The sequence below is a fragment of the Mus musculus genome, chromosome 10 (assembly GCF_000001635.26).
Source record: "Mus musculus strain C57BL/6J chromosome 10, GRCm38.p6 C57BL/6J".
Lineage (NCBI taxonomy): Eukaryota > Metazoa > Chordata > Mammalia > Rodentia > Muridae > Mus > Mus musculus.
The window spans coordinates 119,766,951-119,782,619 of NC_000076.6; the positions used below are offsets into that span (position 1 = coordinate 119,766,951).

General features: G+C 40.6%; 1 protein-coding gene across 9 annotated transcripts in view; it reads left to right on the top strand.

Annotated features, from left to right (window-relative positions):
- Positions 1-15,669, top strand: part of Grip1 (glutamate receptor interacting protein 1) — a 634,030-nt gene that overhangs the window by 313,713 nt on the left and 304,648 nt on the right. The window lies entirely within an intron of this gene.

The window sequence follows — 15,669 nt, forward strand, 5'->3', positions numbered from 1 at the left end:
TATCAGAGTAATAGTGGCTTCATAAAATGAGTTGGGTAGAGTACCTTCTACTTCTATCTTGTGAAAAAGTTTGTGCAGAACTGGAATTAGATCTTCTTTGAAGGTCTGATAGAACTCTGCACTAAACCCGTCTGGTCCTGGGCTTTTTTTGGCTGGGAGACTATTTATAACTGCTTCTATTTCTTTAGGGGATATGGGACTGTTTAGAAGGTCAACTTGATCCTGATTCAACTTTGGTACCTGGTATCTGTCCAGAAATTTGTCCATTTCGTCCAGGTTTTCCAGTTTTGTTGAGTATAGCCTTTTGTAGAAGGATCTGATGGTGTTTTGGATTTCTTCAGGATCTGTTGTTATGTCTCCCTTTTCAGTTCTGATTTTGTTAATTAGGATTTTGTCTCTGTGCCCTCTAGTGAGTCTAGCTAAGGGTTTATCTATCTTGTTGATTTTCTCAAAGAACCAACTCCTCGTTTGGTTAATTCTTTGAATAGTTCTTCTTGTTTCCACTTGATTGATTTCACCCCTGAGTTTGATTATTTCCTGCCGTCTACTCCTCTTGGGTGAATTTGCTTCCTTTTTTTCTAGAGCTTTTAGATGTGTTGTCAAGCTGCTAGTATGTGCTCTCTCCCGTTTCTTCTTGGAGGCACTCAGAGCTATGAGTTTCCCTCTTAGAAATGCTTTCATTGTGTCCCAAAGGTTTGGGTACGTTGTGGCTTCATTTTCATTAAACTCTAAAAAGTCTTTAATTTCTTTCTTTATTCCTTCCTTGACCAAGGTATCATTGAGAAGAGTGTTGTTCAGTTTCCACGTGAGTGTTGGCTTTCTGTTATTTTTTTTTTGTTGTTATTGAAGATCAGCCTTAGTGCATGGTGATCTGATAGGATACATGGGACAATTTCAATATTTTTGAATCTGTTGAGGCCTGTTTTGTGACCTATTATGTGGTCAATTTTGGAGAAGGTACCATGAGGTGCTGAGAAGAAGGTATATCCTTTTGTTTTAGGATAAAATGTTCTGTAGATATCTGTCAGATCCATTTGTTTCATCACTTCTGTTAGTTTCAGTGTGTCCCTGTTTAGTTTCTGTTTCCATGATCTGTCCATTGGTGAAAGTGGTGTGTTGAAGTCTCCCACTATTATTGTGTGAGGTGCAATGTATGCTTTGAGCTTTACTAAAGTTTCTTTAATGAATGTGGCTGCCCTTGTATTTGGAGCATAGATATTCAGAATTGAGAGTTCCTCTTGGAGGATTTTACCTTTGATGAGAACGAAGTGCCCCTCCTTGTCTTTTTTGATGACTTTGGGTTGGAAGTCAATCTTATCAGATATTAGGATGGCTACTCCAGCTTGTTTCTTCATACCATTTGCTTGGAAAATTGTTTTCCAGCCTTTTATTCTGAGGTAGTGTCTATCTTTTTCTCTGAGATGTGTCTCCTGTAAACAGCAAAATGTTGGGTCTTGTTTGTGTAGCCAGTTTGTTAGTCTATGTCTTTTTATTGGGGAGTTGAGACCATTGATGTTAAGAGATATTAAGGAAAAGTAATTGTTGCTTCCTGTTATTTTTGTTGTTAAAGTTGGCATTCTGTTCTTGTGGCTGTCTTCTTTTAGTTTTGTTGAGGGATTGTCTTCTTGTTTTTTCTAGGGCGTGGTTCCCGTCCTTGTATTGGTTTTTTTCTGTTATTATCCTTTGAAGGGCTGGATTCGTGGAGAGATAATGGGTGAATTTAGTTTTGTCGTGGAATACTTTGGTTTCTCCATCTATGGTAATTGAGAGTTTGGCCGGGTATAGTAGCCTGGGCTGAAATTTGTGTTCTCTTAGTGTCTGTATAACATCTGTCCAGGCTCTTCTGGCTTTCATAGTCTCTGGTGAAAAATCTGGTGTAATTCTGATAGGCTTGCCTTTATATGTTACTTGACCTTTTTCCCTTACTGCTTTTAGTATTCTATCTTTATTTAGTGCATTTGATGTTCTGATTATTATGTGTCGGGAGGAATTTCTTTTCTGGTCCAGTCTATTTGGAGTTCTGTAGGCTTCTTGTATGTTTATATTTGGGAAGTTTTCTTCAATAATTTTGTTGAAGATGTTTGCTGGTCCTTTGAGTTGAAAATCTTCATTCTCATCCACTCCTATTATCCGTAGGTTTGGTCTTCTCATTGTGTCCTGGATTTCCTGGATATTTTGAGTTAGGATCTTTTTGCATTTTCCATTTTCTTTGATTGTTGTGCCGATGTTCTCTATGGAATCTTCTGCACCTGAGATTCTCTCTTCCATCTCTTGTATTCTGTTGCTGATGCTCAAATCTATGGTTCCAGATTTCTTTCCTAGGGTTTCTATCTCCAGTGTTGCCTCACTTTGAGTTTTCTTTATTGTGTCTACTTCCCTTTTTAGGTCTAGTATGGTTTTGTTCATTTCCATCACCTGTTTGTATGTTTTTTCCTCTTTTTCTGTAAGGACTTCTACCTGTTTGATTGTGTTTTCCTGTTTTTCTTTAAGGACTTGTAACTCTTTAGCAGTGTTCTCCTGTATTTCTTTAAGTGATTTATTAAAGTCCTTCTTAATGTCCTCTACCATCATCATGAGATATGCTTTTAAATCTAGGTCTAGGTTTTCGGGTGTGTTGGGGTGCCCTGGACTGGGCGAAGTGGGAGTGCTGGGTTCTGATGATGGTGAGTGGTCTTGGTTCCTGTTAGTAGGATTCCTACGTTTACCTTTCGCCATCTGGTAATCTCTGGAGTTAGTAGTTATAGTTGACTCTGTTTAGAGATTGTTCTTCTGGTGACTCTGTTACCGTCTCTCAGCAGACCTGGGAGACAGATTCTCTCCTCTGAGTTTCAGTGCTCAGAGCACTCTCTGCTGGCAAGCTCTCTTACAGGGAAGGTGCGCAGATATCTTGTTTTTGGACCTCCTCCTGGTCGAAGAAGAAGGCCCAAAACAGGGCCTCTCTCAGAAGCTGTGTTGCTTTGGCAGTTCCCAGAAGCTGTCAGCTTCTGTGGTGCAGACTCTCACCTGTGCAGACTAAATTCCTAAGTTCCAGGGAGTCCTGGAACCAAGATGGCGACCACTGCTGCTGAGGCCGAGGCCGCCTCCCAAGCCAGGCGGACACCTGTCCTCTGGTCCGGACGGTGGCCGGCTGTCTGCGGCCCGCCAAGGGTGCTGCCTCAGCGGCTCTGTGCTTCTGCCTGTCCCAGAAGCTGTCCGGTTCTCTGGCGCACCCTCTAACCTGTTCAGACTAATTTCCTAAGTTCTGCTGAGTCCTGGAACCAAGATGGCGACCGCTGCTGCTGAGGCTGAGGCCGCCTCAGAAACACAACAACTCTTAATACGCAGCCTGAAATCTGCACAGGTTGGTTAGGGTTCTGTGGTGTGATAGCATGGGATGTGAGACCATGCAAGGGGAGAAGCAAGCATGCTCAGTACCAAGACTTCCGTGAAGTCATGCAAGGCTACTTGGCCGAGGATCGATTATTCATTTGATTTTTAAATTCAGTTTTGTTTGTCTGTGATTAGAAAACCTTTTGTTGTCATGAAGTTTTGTGCCGTCCTGTCCTGCCCATTCGGTTATGCAATGCCATATGGGTTTGTGCCTTTGTATATAGAGGACTTGAGGCATCCAGAGATTCTCATCTCTTCAGGGGATTCAGAGAGATGACAACACAATCAATCAGCACATAGCATCAACAAGTTCCAAATTTTCATGCTGATAGCATATTTGCTCATAGTCATGGTAAAGGATAGGCCTAGTACCTATTTTTGGCTCACCAAATAGTCTATATTTAAGTAATATTTTCCTATGACTTTAATATTTTAAATTATTTGACATAGACCTGTTTAGATAGAGTACTTGGATATCACCCAAAAGAAATATTTCTCATCAGATACTATATTTCTCAAAAAAAAAACTGTTTTAATGTAGCAAATATCTTGTAAACCATATGTGTGATACAGACACAGTTGGAAAATTAAGTCAAATCCTCAGTGTACCACGTGTGCCAGTACAAACTGCCTCACCTAGTAGGTCTAAAGTAGAAAATTTTAGAAACCCACAGACATGCCTACATGTCAATCTGATGGAGGCATTTCCTATGTAGGTCAAGTTGACTACCGAGATTAGCCTCACACAAATTTGAAGTACCTGGTCAGGAAAATTCTAGCTCAGTGCTATGTTCTGACACCTTTCTCCGTACAAGAAAATTTCTTTCAAGATTTTTGGATATTGAGGTATAATATATGTAGCATAAAGGCCCCTATGTTAACAATTTTTAGTAATGTGCCATTTTAAGTTACCTAAGTCACTTCGGAGTTGTGTGACCACCCCACCACCTTTACATTTCACTATTACGAACTAATTCTCTCTTGTCTGCCACGGACTTTGACCCTAAGTATTTGTCTTCTTTACTGTTCTATTGCAGTGAGGCCACATCATGACTAAGGCGTTTATATTAATAAATATAAGCTTGTGTAGTTTTCGAGGATTAGTCCATACGCATCCTAACAGAAAGCATGGTAGCAGACAGCATCTCCCTCTGCTATGAAGTAACGCCATTAAAAATCTTCATAGATGTGTATATGCGTGTTGCCGGAGGCTTCTGCAGCCTCCTGATGTAGGTACCCATCAAGCATTTTTAAAGGTCTCTCCATTGCTCCTACCCACTTCACACATACAGCTCTGTTGTTTCCTTTCTCCCCCTCATGCCACCCGAGCTCTATCTCCCCGTCTGTAACTCCTCCTCCCTATGGTCTCCCAGTACTCTCCCGACTTTCTGTCTTTGTCACTGTTGCTGTGAAGAGACATCATGATGAAGGCAACTCTTAGAGAACATTTCACTGGGGGGCCAGCTTGCAGGTTAACAGAGTTTGACCGTGATCATCAGCATGGGATGCACATGTGTCCTAGAGCAGTAGCTGGCAGTTTTATATCTGGATCTTCAGGCAGAGAGATTCACTGGGCCTGGTGTGGACTTTTAAAATCTCAAGGCACATCCTCAGTGATGCATCTCCTCCTTTAAGACCTTAAATCCCAATGCTCCCTAAACAGTTCCAGCAACTGGTGACTATGCATTCAGATGTATGTGCCTATGTGGCCCATTCTCATTCAGACCACCATGTGGCACGCACCTGCTCCTATCAAGAGATTTTCAGGTCTCAATCAGTCATTTTCTCACCATTTTATATGTGATTCAAATGATTAAATTTGAGTTTGATTAAATGGCTCTCCGGATAATTTCATATCTGAATACTCCTCTCCATACACAGTGCATGAGTCAACTTACACAAGACACCTTCACCACATGGTTCTTAACATTAAATTTACTACATACAAAATGCCCAAAGGCAAAATTCATTTTTATGACATAAACAAGCCCTCTGGGGTGCAGTGTTGTATAATAATGATAGTCCCCCAGTGTTTCTCAGTTTTAAAGTCATTATGTCTTTTCCTTTTTAGACTTCGTTTTGTTCTGTCTTACTTCATGAGACTTATTCATTTCTATCTTGGTATTTCAGTGGTTCTCCATAAAACACTGAAGTCCAGCAGCAGGGAAAGTCTCCACTGCAGTTTCTCAGCGTAAACAGGAGACTGGGTAACCTCCTGGACTCTTCGTTGATCTGAAGCTAGAAGAGGAAGCTCACACCACACTTGGTCACTTAACCAATAGGCGTCGACATGCCTTTCATTTTAATACTCACAGAAATACTTTCTATATTTGCTCAGTGGCTTTTCTTTTGTCCAAACAGGAATACATACTCCACATGGACATCATCGGGTTAAATTTTCAGGGACAGAGAGTGTGGCCACAGGCAGGGAGGTAAAAGGGGTTTAGTAATATGTGCTGTGTTCTAGTTTGCTTTCTGTTGTGGGCATAAGCAACATGACGAAAAGTTATTCAGGAGGAAGGCAGTTATTTGGTTTATAGGTTACAGCTAATTGAGAGAAGCTAAGAAAGCCATTGAAGGAGAGACCAAGATAAAATACCATTTGCTTGCTCATTTGTCTTGGCATGCTTGGGTGCTATTTTTATATAGAGCCCAGACCCACTTGTTCTTAAACAACAGTCCCTAGAGTAGGCTTGGCCCTTGTACACATCAGTTAGTAATCAACAAATGACCCACAGACAGGCCTACATGTCAATCTGATGGAGGCATTTCCTATGTAGGTCAAGTTGACTACTGAGATTAGCCTCACACAAATTGAAGTACCTGGTCATTTTCCTACATTCTAGCTCAGTGCTATGTTCTGACACCTTTCTCCATACAACTGACTTAGAAAACACCCTATCTGGGATGATTTTTGTGGCAACATACTCTTGGGCTACTGCCCACTCAGGCTTTAGGTTAAGAATAAACTCATTGTAGATTAACCCCTTGTTTCATTTGGCCTTTAAAAGGATGTGTGCATCCCTATATAATTTTGAAATTTGAGTCTTTGGAGACAGATAATTCTAACTTTTGTAAATTCGGGAGATTGCTATTGATCTTCAAGTTGGTAGTAAATTGCAAATTTGAACTTAAACAATAAATAATGTTTTCCAATCATTGCCACTGCCCTTGGAGTGTTCCAGTAAGTTTCATTACATGGTTCTCCTCTTTGCAATCATAGCTCTTTATGAGATAATTTTCAGTACTTTATAAACCACTACTAGCCATTAGCGATAGAAGAGTTCTTGTAATAAGAGTTCAGAGTGGTGGAATTGTATATGGTGATGATAAGTACTGTATATGTAACTGTACAAGTAAAACCATTATTGTGTTACAAGTGTATTGAAAATTGGATTAAAATAGAATAGCTGTACTAATTTCACACTTTATTCATTTACTCTACAGACACAGCAATTATACTTATATGTATATGTATACATAATATATATGAGTCTGTAGGCCATACAGTGTTATTATGATTAATTAGAGGCAGAGTTTTCTAGATATTTATGTAGATAGAAAATGACAAGTTGGAGATGTATAAGCATAAAATGTCTATTTTCAGAATGCCTGTGACTTCCCTTAAAATGTGTGCTGCACCAAAGGCAGCCATGGTCAACCTTGAGTCATAGCATGAAAAACTTGAGTTTCCAGTCTTTGTCACTATCCTGTACTCAACTTAACTACCTTCTTCAAGCCTCCATTCTGTATATTTGAAAACTCCCTTGTCCATCTTTCTAGGCCAGGGGTTCTCAACCTTCCTAATTCTTCAACCCGTTAATACAGTTTCTCATGTTGTGGTGACGGTGACCCCCAACCACAAGATTATTTTCATTGCTACTTCATAACTGTAATTCTGCTACTGCTGTGAATCATAATGTACAACCTGATATGTGGGATGCCTGGTGTGTGATCCCTTGAAAGAGTCATTCTACAACATCCAGGGAGGAGGCTCGCAAGGTGACCCGTAGGTTGAGAGCCACTGTTCTAGACTACAATATTTTTATAAGAAGCTAAAACTACTGGTGTCAAGTCAAAGCATGGTGCAGACACATTGTAAGTACTGACTTTTCTCACCCAGCCTTTCTGTCTTTAGTAACCCAACCCTGCTGTCCTTTGTAACGTGGGTACTCAACCTCAAAGCTATGTGTGAGTGCATGGTCTGACTCTAATAATGCAGACTAAGGTATCACATGAACTTTCTAAAAAGTGCCTGTGCTAATTGTATCTTTTCTCTTGACCTTTATTCTGCCCTGCTTCCTTAATGTGGAATTAATAGCTGATACCAGAAAAAAATGCTCTTGAATGCAAAGAGAGCAAAGAACCATGTGCTAAGAATTGTGGCCCAACAAGACAGCAAGGCCGTTGTCTGTACTGTTGTGAGACACCACCCTGACCATGAATTAGTTGCCTCTAAATTCTTTCAGAATAGAGAAAGAACTCACATGGTGGAGAAGGCACTATGAACTGGTATCACCTGCTCTCTGCAACCATACCTAATCCTACAGATTAAAAGTAGCTTGAGACATTTTTCTTTGTTTGTTTCTGTGTGCGTGCATGATCACATGTGTCTGTGTGTATTGTGTGTATGTGTGTGTGTGTGTGTGCGCGCGTGTGCACACATGCATGTGGAAGCCCAAGGTTAATGCTAGGAATCTCATAGCCTGCTATCCACTTTATATATTGAGCCAGGGTATCTCATGTGAACCAAGAATCCACAAACAGCCGGGCATGGTGGTGCACGCCTTTAATCCCAGCACTCGGGAGGCAGAGGCAGGTGTATTTCTCAGTTCGAGGCCAGCCTGGTTTACAAACTGAGTTCCAGGAAAGCCAGGGCTATATATACAGAGAAACCCTGTCTCCAAAAACCAAAAAAAAAAAAAAAAAAAAAAAAAAAAAAAGAAGAAGAGAAAAAAGGAAAACATGGCTAGTCTGACTGGCCAGCTCTCACTAAGAATCCCTTGCTTCAACTCCCAAGCGCTATGACTACAGATTGGGTGTCATGCAAGGCATTTCTGAGTGTTTTGGGGAGCTGAACTTTGTTTTCTAGCATGACATCTACTGAGTTATCTCTTTTAGAGAGTAGAATACAGACTTACATTAAAATTTTAATCTATTTTATCTTTATTTAATTTTTTAATTTATTATAATGCAAGAACCTGAGTCTTCAGCATGGGTCTTTTGTCTTGACAGTGTGTGTTGTAGCATTTTCTTCTCAGTGTCTGAGCTCATCTATAAAATCATATTAACGCCTACAAGTATTAATTAACCTTCCTGAATTCAGGACATTTCTGAGGTTCAGATTTAGCATTGTCGAGACAGTGCAGAGGGAAAAAAAATATCACGTTCTTCTTATCCACGTTGTTAGGGCAGCTTACCTCTTCTCTTTATAGAGTTTCCCAGACTTCATTGCGAATCCCATGAGCTCCTCAGGATTTATACACACAATTGAAGAGTTCATTTCATCAATTTAGTCCTATCTGTGGAAACTTGTCACCCACTTCCTCATTTTGATAAAATTTTTGTTTCTTTTCTACTCCTTTTCCTGGAGGTCGTGCATCAAATACATGGAGAGCAAGCAGTGCTTTGGGAAGTAAAATGCAAACCTTCTGTTTCTTTGTTGCCCATCTTGTGCTATTGACCCAACATAATCAGTCACCCTAACACCACCATTGGTTCCCACAACACTTCCGTTGATTCTGTGCACCCGGGGTCGGCAGGTGTTCCCGGCCAGCTTGCTTTTGGTGCTAGTTCCTTTCAGGTATACCCTGTGTCTTCCTCACTCTGCAGTGGCATCTGATCAACCCATGTTTCCTCCTTAGCACATGGCAGAGGAGGACCACTGAGAAGTCCATGCTGCAGCTTAGGGTTTCATTTCCATGTCCTCTTTCTTGTCAGGGGCCCAAGAGTCCTCAGAGAATGTTAGCGAGACATTGTCTACTGCTTTCACCCAGAGACAGTGCAAAAAATCACATGGTGAAGAATTCAGATCCCATCCCAGGCACTGGAAAACTTGATTTCATGCTTCTGTCTTTTGTTAGGAGTGGAGGTGTTTCCTTTAGATGTTCTTCACACCCATGTGCTTACAGTCTCATGAAGATATGCAGAATTGTTTCATCTTGACCTTCAAATCCAGGAATAGATAGATTCGGAGAGGTCTGAATGTTATTGGACACCAGGAGGCTTAAAAGGTGTGATAGAAGAAATCCTTGCTGTTTACAGTGTTTAGAGAGAGAGTTTTCTGTTTTCTGCTAGCATTGTACAAAGGGCTTGGCCAGTTCTCGAAGCTATGTGTTGTATGTGCTTAACTAGTTCTAAATGGCCAGGCATTATTGATTGATGCCCTGAAGGTTAAAATGGGTCACTGCAGGATATGTGCATCTGCTCCTCGTAACGGGTGTCACTCTTAGGGCCCAGCTGATCTCACTTAATGGACAAGATGAAGATAGTTGTTTGCTTTAGAGCCTTGGATTCTTCCGGCTCGGTGATGCTTTTAGACCCATGCTAAAAATAACCCTGCTCAACCGAGTGTGCATGCTCTATATGATGGCAATATACTTTAGGGCCTCAGTGAACATAAAATATTATAGCCTCATGACAGCTTGCTTCCATGGCTACAAGAGGTCAGATCGATTATAAATACATGATTAAGCTTTTAATAATATTAGTGTTTATGCCCTCAGACCGAGTTTGTAAAACAGAAACACTTGTCATGATAGACTTTAATACTAAAGCTGAGTTAACACCACATCATTGAAGTTTTGAATAACTCTGGCATCTTCTCTGTGGGAGAGACATGTACTGGTCATGGGTTGTCTGTTCCCCACACTTCCCGGTTCCCTTGCAGCTAAAGATCACCAGGCACTGGACCTAGAGAAAATACTAAGAACTTTTCTATGAGACAAATAATACAATAGCTTACTTATTGTCCATCCTGATGGCCTCAGTTTTACTATTTTCTTAAGCAGATTTTTTTTTATCAGTTTCTTCAAGTAAATAAAAGTCAAATTACTGTAAGCTCTAGGTAGCATGACTTAGAGGCTCAGCCTGGCCATTGTGTAGAACTTTCACTCTCTGGGGTGGAAAGCTATTGCAACTTTATTGCATTCAGTGTTTCTGTTATCTGCCATCCACATTGGCCATGATCTACTCAGACTGATACAAAGGCTGTGACTTCAAGTTTGCCTTTAATTTTAAAGTGCTATTAAGGAAGATACTTTAAATTCAGAGATCCGTGGCCTTTCAGGAAATGAGTGGACTGCATGTCAATGGCTCCAAGACCCCTTCCATTCTTTTTCCTTTCATTGTATGTCCAATCTACCTGTGTCTGAACCTTAGTGTTCTATTCTCAAATCTCTGCTTCTGATCACTAAGGTTTTTCATGTATGTCAAAACATCTGCAGAGACTGAAGCTCTATGCCAGTCTGCTATTCAATGGGGCTTAGGGTATATGAAACTCAGCCACTCAAGTCTGGTCGTGTGTTATTGGGTGGTAGCACCTATGATGGATAGAAGTGGGAACAGTTAAATTGGCAGGCATCCCATGTCTGTCTTGGAAGGGTTGTGTTTCTTTAGCATGAAGGCATCAGTGTGTTGTTGCTTCTTAGTCAGTTGTTCTCAGTGGTGTCACAGAACCTGAGAGTGTTAGCTGGTTCCCAGAAGTCCATTGCTTCTCTAGTGCTCCCTGCATTTGCCACAGGTTACCATCTGTCACTGGGGAGGGAGGAGAGAGCCCAAATCCTCCGAATGAAAACCGTAGTGATTGTGGATGGATCTAATTGCTATAACTTTCATTTTCCTGATGCAGAAATATCTTTAATGCAATTCCCTCTTGTTGTCATTATAGCCTTCTAGAAAAAGACGGGGTAATATCCATTGTCCTCATGTGTTATAATCTTCAAGTGTGGAAATCAGTGTTATGACTATCTTTCCATTATCTTTAGCTCTCAGAGTGTTTTGTTTTGTTTTACGGGGCTATACTCAGACAATAATGCCATCCTAGAGAGTCCCAGCATGCCTCTTTTCTAGTAATTGGTATTAGTGGCACCTCCTTTCATTCTAAAATTTTTCCTAATTGGACAATAAATTATATAGTCATCCTCTGTCTCTATTATAGGGTGTAGGAGGGTTTTTTTTTCCTCCTGCAGATTTATAGATCTCCAGGGTGTTCTATGAGAAAGAATCAACAATTTATACAGGCATCTTCCTTTCTGTATATACAAAGAGCATAAGAGAGAATTTGCACAGGGGGCCATGCCTGGCTGTGTTTATCTTCTTCTTCCCTGAACTTATGGAGACATGGGTTGTTGAGGAACACAGTAAGGAATTTAATTTTAGAGAAATTGCTTAGGAGACATTAGTCTTAATTATTGCTATCTTTTCCTTAGGAATAAAGCTTGAACTTTAATTACTTTGGTGTTCCTTTCCAGAAGGTGGTGTAGTTAGAGTAGATTTTTAGGCTAGACAAATTGGAAAAGAAGTACAAATAAAATCCCCTTCATTGTCTTACTGAAGGCTTCCTCGTCACCATCTTATTCCAATTGTGATGACAGCTCAGAATTAGTGGCCATCCGAGGTGGGAAGAATCCTTCAATGTCATTGACTGTGCTTTTGTAGTTCGGGAGGACAGCCAGCCCCTTTCTGAACAGCTGGAAGAACCTACATCTGAAAGCTAGCTAGGGGTTTAAAGGAAATTGCAGTGCAATTGCTGAAGTCTGGAGTCAGAGAAATGTCTCCATGGAAACTGTACTGTGATGACCCTGGGTAGCATTGATTTGATCAGCGCTCCTATGCCTGTAAATACTTTGTTGCAGGAAACAGGGTGTACCAGTCAACTGTTATCTCCTACACAGAGATTACCAGTTAGTCATCATCTAAACGAAGACACAAAAATGGATAAGACACTTCTTCTCAAACAGGCAAAAATATTTAAAGTTAATATCCTTTAATCTCCACTAAATTAATTTTATTTGTCCATGTTTCTGTGTTGGATTTTAGTGCAATATCATAAACATTTGGAGAAAAGACTAACGTGGTTCTATTTGGATGAACATCCCCATTTTAAGGCATGGGTAATTTTTAGAATGATCTGCTGAAGATTATATTTTCAATTCTCTCTCAGTGCACTAATATAAGTCACTTTGGCAACATGTTCCTTGCATTTGCATAATGACAGAGCATGACAAGATTGGTGATCATTTTTAACTACTGAGCTTCCTGGCACTCTGCTTGCCACCACATCTGTGTGTGCACCATTTCCAAAGCCATGGTGACATCAGATGCACACATTCTCTGAAATCAAGAAATGAACAAACACCTCCCTCAGCCACAAAGTGATTTCTTTCACAATGACCAAAAATACCAAGCCTCAATAAATATGTAAATAAGCTTTGAAGCTTAAAAGTCATATTACACAAAGCTGTCTTGCATGAAGTATTTCCTATAAAATTGACACACAGGCTTTTTGCTTATACAGTTGGCTTGTGCATACTGCCCTCTGTCTACAAAATTCAAGATATTTCATTTTTCTGCCATGAGTTATTGAAGTATGAGAACAGGTTGTTGTAGGTATTTTATCATCTGTAACTTGCTGGGTTTTTCTTTTAATAGAGGGTATTTTCAAACCAAAACTAAGTTACACATCAAAAGATCACTCGGGACTACAGTTTTTAGAAGTTAGACTCTATTTCATGATAAAAACAGAATTGTATAAATATTAATCACAGTCTTGTAATCTGACCAAATCCTATTTTCATAATCTGATCAAATTCCTGTTGGGGGCTGTGTGTGAGCTATGGGAAGGGTGAGGAAGAGAGACTACTCAGTGCCTAAATTGGGATTCCTTCCTGTCTTGAGAGTTTGAGGAACGGGCTGCATGGTGTTATCAAAAATGTGTCAAGACTTGAAACCTAGAGCTGTCGTGATTCAGTGTCCTCCCTCTATGGTGGCACACCTGGCTTGCTCCCACTTCCAGAATCCTGAAATGACAGAGGTCTTCGGATTTTAATTCAGTCCTTCTAGGACTTAAGTGCATGTGCTTCTGACCCATACGCTCACTTGGAAGAACACATCTGAGAGGCTGGAAGATCAAAAATGATAACGTTCAGCTCGGTTGATACCCAGCTTCCTCCGTGAATGTTCTCCATGCAGATTCCAGGAGCTACTTCGTGAGACCTCCATGTCTCCACCTACAGTGAGTCTGTCGGTTCCCAGGACCCTATACAAAGGGATCAGATAGGAAAATCAATGACCAGAACAGCACAGTATCTTCTCTCCTGATTTAAAAACTCTGTTTCCTCAAAGGGAATAAAAGTAAACCAAGAGTATTCACCTAGGCTTGGGACAAATGTAATAACAGTAAGTGGCCTTTTGTGCTTCTGTTTAGGCCATTCACTCCTCTTTTTCAGTGATCTTTTTAACACAGAAAGGGAGTGGAGGAGCTAGATAAAGAAAATAAGGATATTTTTATTTCTCATCAGAAATCACTGTGAGTCTACATGTATCAACCAGAGCAAATCCTACTTCAAAGAAGGGTGTGTAAATAGCTCTAGAAAGCACCATCTATGTGATGGCAAAGAGATAGCCAGGTAAAATATTTACACTGGGTACATACTGTTCCTCCCAGCCCAAGAACTCTCCAGAGACTGGGTAGCCTGGGTGGACGGCCATCTTGGAGAGCACACTCTTAAATGATTCCAAGTAGTTACAACCCCTTAAACTTCTAGATCTGGAGTACCTTCATCCACGTTCCCACTGCAGAGTTGGTGAAGACAGGGTAAAGGAGAGACGCGGCTGAGGGAGTCAGCAACAACCCCTGTGTGGTAAGCCAGAGCAGAGGTTCTCCACCTCCCTAAGGCTGTGACCCTTTAACACAGTTCCTCGTGTTGTGGTGACGACTCCCAAGCATTCTATTCTTCTTGTTGCTACTTCATAACTACAATTTGCTGCCGTTGTGAATCACAATGTGACTATCTGTGCTTTTCTGGTGGTCTTAGGCGGCCCCTATGAAAGGGCTGTTAGCTCCGTAAAGGGGTTGCAAACCATAGATTGAGTACATCGGTTGGAGATCTTTGTATAGCTGCAGGCTCGCTTGTTATTTGTCTGCACAGTTTCCTGTCACTGTGCTCCCAAGAATCGGTCTTAGGGAAAGGTAAGCAAGCATCCACTCATTCAACTTATAAGGAGTGGCTGTCTGCCTTACTCCAGGCAAGCCTATTGACACCGGGTAACAAAAATAAGAAGAACCATTCCTTCCAACAATGCTTTACCTAGAAGGGAGACAGATGGGCTGACAGCAATGCCTTTGTTCAAATCAAACATCCATTCCAAAGTTGTAGAACTAAGCTGAAGGTGAGAGCTGAGGGATCAAACAGGAACATAACAGGAGAGGTACTGGGGACCATGGGCAGGGAGAAGGCTGTCTGCGGAAACATGAGACCACACAATGAATCCCAGAAAGTCCAAGAAAGGTAGCAAGATGGGTCAAGAGCCAAACATGAAGTTAGCTGTGAGGCTGCTCATAACAAAATCCCCATGTACATTGCTAAAGACTATATTTTTATAATCGTGGCAATAGAAAATAGTAGCGAACATGGTTTATGGGAATTTATAAGACTCTCTAGCTACAGTTGAGGAGGGGCTAGGAGAGACCATCTGAAGGCTTGCATTAAATCACTGAGAATCAAAACTGGAAAAAGCAGGGAGCCACCAGAGAGTTTTAGTGAGTATTTTTGAACCTAGACTTGATGAATGGATAAGGAGGTGTATGGTTGCAGAAGAATCAAAAGTAACTTACCTTTATCTTGACTGACTACCGGAAAGATAGAGAACGCATATAATGCATATAATGTATAACTTTTTTTAAAAAAGAAGCTGTCCTTACAATGTATAGCAAATATGACTCAATGGCATGAATTTTCCGGGAATCTACTAAAGTGTGTCAACTGTACATGCACAAAATGGTATTTATTTAATGGCTATCTTTTAATATTTCAAAAGCTGCAAAAACATAGCCATTTTGTGCTGGTCTTATTTGAAGAGGTGATTTAACAATTACAGAGAAGATGGGATTTTTTGATGCATTTACTAATCTGCCATGCTTTGCACAGGCTCCGAGCTCTTGAATACTGTTAAGAATTTCAGAGTTAAATCGTCAATTTTAATAAAGTACAGTGTAAATAGAAGAATTTTTCCATCGAATATTTTACATCCAAGTACATCAAACCCTTCAATTGTGAATTGGATCCTAATTTTATTTGA